A 9853-nucleotide genomic window follows, 5' to 3' on the forward strand; every position below is an offset into this window, starting at 1 on the left:
ATAACTGAATATATCTTCATAGTTTCGCACACCCCACAGTGTTTGTTGATATTCTTTGAAATGAAATTGAAAAAAATTCGGTCGATTTCGAAAAAAAAGGTACACGAGCAGGATTCGAACACGGCACCTCCATCGCGGTAGCCGCGAACCTTTACCGTTACGCTACACTGACTTGCTCGGAAAGCGCGTAACGTTACGGTATACGAAGCACGCAATGAACTACAAAATAGATTTTTTCAAAAACCGAGGCCCGCCGCTAAAAAATCGGGTAGCCAGGTACTCAGGTTAAGTGCCTCTGCAGCATATTTGAAGCGCATCAAGATCCGTGATTTACAGTATGGAGGGTCCTCTTGTTAGCTATGGGCGTAAGATTTGCACTTCCAAAGCTGGAAGTCTTCACAACTGGTGAGAATGTTTTGCTTCATTTTTGGTTACCGAACGTAAGTTACTATTTAAAGCCGGTTGCTTCTGCAGTATAAAAATTATTTATTTGGGCCAATGAGAGTTTCCGTTATTGACAATTAAGTGCAATGGAATGCGTAATCTACATCTACGTTTATACTCCGAAAGTTACCTTGTGGCATGCAGCGGTGGGTATTGTGTGTGCCACTGTCATTTCCCCCTCCGTCCCCCACCTTTTGCTGTTCCAGTCGCGAATGGTCCGCGGGAAGGATATTTTTCGATAAGCCTTTTCTTGATGAGATCGAGTCTAATTTTACGTTCATGCTCTTTTCTCGAGATAGGTATAGCAGGAAGCAGTGTATAGGTTGGTCCTTCTAGCAACGTACGCTTTTGGGAATTTAATAATAAATCACGCCGTGATGACCAACCCTTCTCTTGCAAAAGGTGTTGGATCAGCATAGCGTGACGCTTACACGTTTACAACACAAACTTGGGGCGAAAAACGCTGCTTTTTTGGGGTCTTTTCTATTTCTTCTATTAATCCTATCTGGTTTGGATCTCAGGCTGACGAGCAGTATCTAAGTATTGGTCGAAAGAGGATTTTTTGAGAAAAAAAGAAAGCTGTCTCCTTTGTGGTGAACTACTCTTCTTAAGGTTTCTTCCAATGAATCTCTGATATCTGCGTTTAGTTTTATGTGGTCAGTTACTTAAAATCGCTCAGTACGTATGCTGCTAGTAATTACTTTTATGTATGAAGCGTCCTCTGCGTTAAAAACGACATATCTGAAGATAGTAACTGTTCTAGAAAGAACAGATACCATTCATGACCGTGCAGCTTCTCTAGAATAAATGATAATTAATTGAAACCCTCAGCTGCCGACAGGTGTTGTTGACATACCTTCATGGGGACAGCTGAAAATGTGTGCCCCGACCGGGACTCGAACCCCATGAAGGTATGTCAGCAACACCTGTCGGCAGCTGAGGGTTTCAATTAATTATCACAAAAAAAGTTCTGTTTCTTAGAAACTCTTCAATCTAATCACATAATCTTATATTCCATACGCTCTTATTTTATTCTTTGGGTGGCAGTGTGGAACTACATCGAACTCCTTATGGAAGTCGAGGAAGATAGCATGCACTGCTTTCGTAATATCGTGGACAGAGAGCGAACTGGTTACCACACAATATTTGTTTTCGGAAACCACTTTGATTCATACGGATGAGATTTTTTGTTTCCAGAAGTCTCAGAATACCTAGCATAAAACATATTTCAAAATTATACAAAGACTAGTGTCAGTGATGACAGCCTACAATTCTGTGCGTTTGTTTGACGATCATTCTTGAAAATTGGAATTACCTGTGTCTAGCCAATCACTACGAACGCTTTTCTTCTTCAGCGACCTGCGATACGCCTCTTGCTGCTAGAATAGGAGCATTTCTCTCGTGAGTTGGATATCCCTATTAAGCGTGAAATCCAGTAATTTACTTTTTCAAGTAATTATTACCAAAAAAATGGTTCAAACGGCTCTGAGCACTATGGGACTTAACATCTGAGGTCATCAGTCCCCTAGACTTGGAACTACTTAAACCTAACCAACCTAAGGACATCACACACATCCATGCCCGAGGCAGGATTCGAACCTGCGACCTTAGCAGCAGCAGCAGCAGCAGCAGCAGCACGGTTCCGGACTGAAGCGCCTAGAACCGCTCGGCCACCGCTGCCGGCAATTATTACCACTTATCTGTAGATCTGATGGGGCTCCCATACACTCGAGCAGTTCTCAAGAATGGGTAGCGCAAGTGTTCTACAAGCTGTCTCTTTTGTAGATGCACCACACACATCTGGAATTCTCATAATAAACTGAAGTCGACTAGTTAGCGTTCCTTACAACCGACCTTAAGTGCTCTTCCCCTTTCAAGTCGGTTGCCAGCGTTACGCCCAGATACTTACCGACGTGACTGTCAAGCAGCACACCCTAATACTGCATTTTAACACTACAACATTCTTTTGACACTCATCTACTTACACTTTAATTTAGAGCGAGCTGCTATTCATCACATCCAAGAGACGTCCTTTGCAAGTCATCCTGTATCCTCTTACAGTCACTCAGCGAGGTCTCTTCGCTACACCGAGTGATCAGAAAACAGTCGCACATATTGCTCGTCCTATCTATTAGGTCGTTTCTGTATACAGTGAACAAGAGCAGCCCTATCATACTTTCCTTTACATCCAATGACTTTCGGTTTCCAGGACAACGCGCTGCTTTCTGTTATTTACTGCTCTAGGAACTCACTTACCCCTGTAAATCTATTCCGTATGCTCGGACATAATTGTCGCAGAGTGGCACTGTCAAACGCATTCCGAAAATCTAGGAATATGCAGTCTGCATGTTGGCCTTTATCCAATGCTCGAAGCACATCGTGCGAGAACAGGTCAAGTTGACTTTAAGACGAGCAATGCTTTCTAAATCTGTTTTGGTTTGTGGATAGAAGCCTTTCTTTCTTAAAGAACTTTAGTATGTTCGAATATAGAATATGTTCAAGAAACCTGCAGGAAACCTATTGAAGACTACACTGATCTGTAATTTTACGATTCCGTTTTTTTGGCCCTTTGAAAGTATCTAACCAAAATTGTATCCTTTTACTCTGTGAAAGTATCAGTGATATGATTGTTCTAAATTAATTATTCAGAAAACCTGCATCTGACTGCATCTGTGAACTTGTTTCTTGCACTCCTCCATTTTGCCAGAAATGCAACATGTATTTAACTCAGCAATCAAATTTAAGAGAATAATGCCGTTTGTGCACTGTCATTAAGATGGTACTGGAAAATTAACTTTTGGCCCTGATGTTTACTTGGTTCTTTCATTGGTGGGTAACTTTAGCAAAGGGTGTGGATTATGTTTCAGGCTGTTAGATTTAAACACAATGTTGATCTCAATATATATATTGTTAAAATTTTAAGTCATACACAAAACCTACTATTTCAATCATTTTCGTAGCACGAATCACTCTTACAAAAAATTTTACAAAACGCTTACTGCGTCAAACCTTGGACATACAAATCCTAACTCTGATGATTATTTAACAAAAACCAATTTGAAATGATTATATATCTTTCATTTACATGCTAAAGTTTGGTTAGGGACAGCGACCTACCTTAACGCTGTCACCACACGTCTGCTTCCTCCGGGCACCTACCTGCGACTCTTCGGTTTTTACTGCACGCGACCAGCTCTCTTAACCATCAAAGATCCTCCTCCTCAAAGATATTATACCCGTTCCACCTTGAGGTTGGCAACTACCGACTATTTTCTAGAGCTACCCTGATCAGACCTTAGCACATACCTTTCACCTTCTTATATACTGTAGTCACCTGAGCTTTTTTCCAGTCGCTTGTGAATTTGCGCTGGGCGGCATTCGCGATTTTTGTGGGGGCTCATCAGTCTTCTGACTGGTTTGATGCGGCCCACCGCGAGAGCCTCTCCTGTGCTAACCTATTCATCTCAGAGTAGCACTTGAAAGCTACGCCTTCAATTATTTGCCATACTTGAGTACTCCAATCCATGTCTTCCTCTACAGTTTTTGCCCTCTACAGCTCCCTCTAGTACCATGGAAGTCAGTCCCTCGTGTCCTGTTATCCTGTCCCTTCTCCTTGTCAGTGTCTTCCACATATTCCTTTCCTCTCAGTCTACGCAGAACCTCCTCATTCCTTACCTTATCAGTCCACCTAATTCTCAACATTTGTATGTAGCACCACTTCTCAACTGCTTCTATTCTCTTCTTTTCTGGTTTTCCCACAGACCATGTTTCACTAACGTACAATGCTGTGCTCCAAACGTACATTCTCAGAATTTTCTTCCTCAGGTTGTTTGATACTAAAAGACTTCTCTTGGGCCGGAATGCCCTTTTTGCCAGTGCTACTCTGCATTTTGATGTCCTCCTTGCTCCGTCCGTCGTTGCTTATTCCGCTGCCTAGGTAGCAGAATTCCTTAACTTCATTTACCATGTGACCATCAATCCTGATATTAAGTTTCTCGCTATTCTCATTTCTGCTATCTCTTATTACTTTCATCTTTCTTCTTTTTTCTCTCAATCCATATACTATACTTACTAGACTTTCATTCCACGCAGCAAATCATATAATTCTTCATTTTCACTCGGAATAGCAATGACATCAGCGAATCGTACCACTGACAACCTTCCACCCTGAATTTTAATTAAAGATTCTATCCCTGTCTTACACCCTTTTTAATCCGAGCACATCGTTCTTTGTTGTCCACTCTTATTATTCCTTCTTGGCTCTTGTACATATTGTATATTACCCCCTCTCCCGATAGCTTGCACCTATTTTTATCATAATTTCGAACATCTTGTACTATTTTGCATTGTCTAACGCTCTTTCCAGGTCGAGATATCCTATGAACGTGTCTTGATTTTTCTTTGCTCTTGCATCCATTATCAACCGCAACACCAGAATTGCCGATTACTCTCTCTAAAACCGACTTGGGATTCCAACTAGACCTGGCGAATTACTTATTTTCGATTCTTTCAGTTGCTTTTCAACGACAAGGATGTCTTTGTATATCCTGAATACTTGTTTGTGGGGCGGTCGAACGATGATATGTCTGTGCCATCCACTTGAGTGAATGTTTGTTTTTTTACGCGAAGCGAACTTAAGTGTTCCTTGTGTTGTCTTCTATGGACACACCAGAGTGGTCTACGAAGGCCTATGTGCCGCCTAGTGATTTTACTAGGACCAAAATTTTCTAGAGTTCTTGTCAAAACCCTCAGCTAAAATATGGTGGTCTAAATTACATGTTTCGCACATCAATCTTTTGATGGATTAATTTTTGCATATAGACATTTGTACGTTCTTATTTGAACTGGGAGTGCAACATTCTGTTTTCTCACCATTTTACGAATTTTGTTATTAAACAGTATTTCCGTCCTTCATCCACTTACGCTGCACATAATTCTCCAAAGCGCGATTTACAGTGAGTTTAAATTTTGCACATACTTCCTCTGCTTCCACCATACTGAAACTAAATGGCATCAATTCATTGTCTAAGCAGGACGCCAACAACGATTTATCTGCTCTTTCCTGCGTAAAAGCTCTCCTAGTTTTCTTCATGGTTGGTTAACTTCAGTAATCATCTTGGTTATGATACCGTGATCGTTACTCTCTTTCTCTGTATTGAAAGTGTTGAAGAGTCAGGTCTGTTGGTACCTACACGCTTTAAAATGCACCCATTCCACGCGGGTTCTCGCACTAGTTGCTCAAGACAGTTTTCGGAAAAAGTGTTCAGAATTTATTCGCAACACCCTCCGTACTACCTGATACGAATCCATAGTCGACCTAGGCTCTATCAGGTAACTTATAAGTCACGTCCAACTAAAACTGCGTGGTATTTCCAAATTACTAAGCACAGACTTTCCTTGAATGATTCTGAAACTGTCACAGCAGTATCGGGTTAGCGGTGAAAATATCCGGTGATCAATTTGTGTTCGCCTAGACCGGATACACGCGTCCAGATAACTTTGTAATCAGACTCGATTTCGGCCTTGATAGATCTAATATTTATGTCGGTTACAATTATCACTCTCTCTCTTATGATACCTCACCTGTATTTTCGACATACGTTCCTTGCTGTGTTACATATTTCGGAGCTTTCTACATCGGGTTACTTACAGCTTTTTTAAGCAACGCTTGCTAATGATAGTTGAATGTGCTCGTCCTACGACTTCGGTTGACATACGTAACTGTTTAAGTGCGCAGGTCATACTAATTTTTAAGAAAAACTGATGAACGGATGCACATAATTGTAAGTTTATATCGCTGGCGTTATTCCATGAATGGCTACAAGTGGTCTGCAAAAAGCTGAACATGCAGAGGGCCCAGTCGAATCCATGTAAAAGTCCACACCATTATGGAGGCACCACCATCTTGCACAGTGCCTCGTTGTCAACTTGGTTCCATGGCCTCGTGGATTCTGCGCCACACTCGAACCCTACCCTCAGCTCTTAGCAACTGAAATCGGGACTCATCTGACCAGGCCACGGTTTTCCAGTCGTCTAGGGTCCAACCGATATGGTCCCGGGCCAAGAGAGGCGCTGCAGGCCATGTCCTGCTATTAGCAAAGGCATTCGCGTCGGTCGTCTGCTGCCATAGCCCATTAACGCCAAATTTCGCCGTACTATCCCAACGGATACATTCGTCTTACGTCTCACATTGATTGATGTCGGCCACTGTATTGTCCGTGGTGGTAGGTAATGCCTGAAATGTCATACTTTCGGCACACTCTTGACACTGTGGATCGCGGAATATCGAATTCTCTAACAATTTCCGAAATGGTATGTCCCATGCGACTACCTCCAACTACCATTCGGCGATCGAAGTCTGTTAATTCGCATCGTGCGTCCATAATCACTTAGGAAACCTTTCTACATAAACCACCTACGAGGTTGAGTGAAATGAAAACCTTAAATTTTTTAAAATATTATTTATTGTGCAGAATTGGTACAAACCTGTATCACTTTTCAACATAATCTCTCCTACGCTCAATGCAAGTCCTCCAGCGCTTAAAAAGTGCATAAATTCCTTTAGAAAAAAATTCTTTTGCTAGTCCGTGCAACCACTCGTGCACCGCGTGGCGTACCTCTTCATCAGAACGGAACTTCTTTCCTTCCTTTGCGTCTTTGAGTGGTTCAAACACATGTAAATCACTTGGGGGCAAGATCTGGTGAGTATGGTGGATGGGGAAGACACTCAAAATGCGGATCTGTGATTGTTGCAACTGTTGTACGGGCAGTGTGGAGCCTTGCATTGTCATGTTGAAAAAGGTCACCTACTGACAGCAATCCACGTCGCTTTGGTTCGATTGCAGGCCGCAGATGATTTTTTAGGAGATCTGTGTATGATGCACTGGTGACAGTGGTCCCTCTAGGCATGTAATGCTCAAAATGACGCCTTTTTCGTCCCAAAAGAGAGTCATCAAAACCTTCCCTGCTGATGGTTCTGTTCGAAACATCTTTGGTTTTGGTGATGAGGAATGGCGCCATTCCTTGCTCGCTCTCTTCGTTTCCGGTTGGTGGAAGTGAACCCAGGTTTCGTCCCCAGTAACGCTTCTTACAAGGAAGCCATCACCTTCTTGTTCAAAGCGCCGAAGCCGGCCTCTGTGGCCGAGCGGTTCTAGGCGCTTCAGTCCGGAACCACGCGGCTGCTACGGTCGCAGGTTCGAATCCTGCCTCGGGCATGGATGTGTGTGATGTCCTTAGGTTAGCTAGGTTTACGTAGTTCTAAGTCAAGGGGACTGATGACCTCAGATGTTAAGTCCCATAGTGCTTAGAGCCATTTGAACCATCAAAGCGCCGAAGAAGTTCTTCACAAGCATCAACACGTCGTTCTCTCATTTCAGGAGTCAGCTGCCGTGGCACCCATCTTGCAGACACTTTCTGAAACTGGAGCACATAGTGCACAATGTGGTGTGCTGACCCATGACTAATTTGTAAACATGCTGCAATGTCATTCAGTGTCACTCGGCGGTTTTCCTTCACTAAGGGTTCAACTGCTGCAATGTTCTGTGGAGTCACAACTCGTTGTGCCTGACCTGGACGAGGAACATCTTCCACTGAAGTCACACCATTTCCAAGCTTCCTACTCCATTCGTAGACTTGCTGCTGTGACAAACATGCGTCACCGTACGGAACCTTCATTCGTCGATGAATTTCAATAAGGTTTCACATCTTCACTATGCAAAAACCGAATAAGAGAACGTTGTTCTTCCCTGGTGCAAGCCGCAAGTGGGGCGGCCATTTTTATACTGATACTGCGGCGTATGTGTGCACCTGCACTATGCTGCCACTTACATTCCATTCTGCACGCTGTTTGTAGCACGCTTACGAACTTGCAGGATAACGGCGCGAAATTTCGATTTGTTATTATAAATTTAAGGTTTTGATTTGATTCACCCTCGTAAATACAAATGACAGATCCGTCAATTCAGTGCCCTTTTCTACCTTGTGTATAAGATACTACCGCCATCAGTATAATGCATATCGTTATCCCATGACTTGTCACCTCAGCATAAATGCAAGTGACCTAGTGGATAACGTCGGAAGCTCCATGACGCTGTTCTTGGATGATGCTGTTCCATATAGATAAGTTGCAACAGGAGGAAATTCTAGTGAAAAGGAGGAGCGTAAGCAGAGGATCGATGACTTGTACAGGGTCTGGCAAATGACTCTCAGCTTCAACAAAAATAACTTACAGCGCAAAAATACACAGATTGACCAGTTACGGTTTTCTTGTACAATTGCCGAACAGTCACTGGAAATAGTGACATTTATTAAATATTAGGAGCAATGTATGGAGTGATGTAGAGTGCAGTTACCACCTATTAATAGGAAAGGCAGATGCCAGATTAAGATTCAATAACGGTCAGAAACTACGAAATACAGTACATGGAAATAGAAAAAGCACACAGCTTACACACATCAAATAAGCCTAGGTTCCTGAAAGTCCCAACTCACAAATACAGTCCTAGCAGCATTGATTTACAGGTTGGGGGTATAGCTCAGTGGCAGAGCATTCGACTGCAGATCGAGAGGTCCCCGGTTCAAATCCGGGTGCCCCCTTCTGTTTTGTATATCCCAATCTCACAAAATATGTGGTTCCGCTTGAGACGTCGTGTAGCTGGGACGTGTTATGACGCTGCTCAGTCGTTGCGGCGTACTTTCCAGTACTAGATGTTCAGGCTGTCTTCTGCGTGAACATTGAGTGTGTTCTCATTGTCGTTCTGTTCTGGATTTTTTGTTGTTCTTTGTCAGTGCTTTCAGCCGCTAACTAGTCGTGATGACGTGAAGAATGTTCGCTAGCAAATTCACCCTCTGTTTCGAATTCGACAAGGCAGCAAGACATGTTCAACCACGTTTATTAGAGGTGGACTATTGGAACGTGGAACTGTTAAGCCTTGTGGTGCTGGAAAGGATTCTACTCAGCTATAGAGGGAAGGCTAAATTCCGTCCCCGCGACGCCTTGGTTAGTGGTGTCATAATTTCTAAAACTGAGTTGCACTGTAGAAATGTATGTGTGTTTAATCAACCTCCTGAGGTTGAAAAATATCATTTAAAAAAGAGTTTAACCAAGTATGTGAAGGTAAAACAAATTCGTAACGAACGCTGGTCTAGACATTTGAAATTGCACTGTTTTAGCCGTGTCAGATCTGTTGAAATCCATGCCATGCAGAATATTCTCTCTCATCTCGACTTGGTCTCTTAACAAGTAATCCTGAGCATCACCACGGATACAGGGACTGACCACGAGGTCATGTAGCGACACTGAACACCGTATCATCACACTCACTACCGCTGGGGGTAGCCGTGCGGTCTCAGGCGCCTTGTCACGGTAAAGGCGCTTTGTCACGGTACGTGCGGCTCCCCCAGTCGGAGG

The 9853-nt window shown here is 43.1% G+C and overlaps 1 non-coding gene across 1 annotated transcript; it reads left to right on the forward strand.

Moving 5' to 3' along the window:
- Positions 1–8967: 8967 nt before the first annotated feature.
- Trnac-gca (transfer RNA cysteine (anticodon GCA)) lies at positions 8968–9039 on the forward strand. The gene has a single exon. It is a non-coding gene; the product is annotated as a tRNA-Cys (tRNA).
- The last annotated feature ends 814 nt before the right edge of the window (positions 9040–9853 follow it).

Source organism: Schistocerca nitens, chromosome 4 (genome assembly GCF_023898315.1).
Source record: "Schistocerca nitens isolate TAMUIC-IGC-003100 chromosome 4, iqSchNite1.1, whole genome shotgun sequence".
Lineage (NCBI taxonomy): Eukaryota > Metazoa > Arthropoda > Insecta > Orthoptera > Acrididae > Schistocerca > Schistocerca nitens.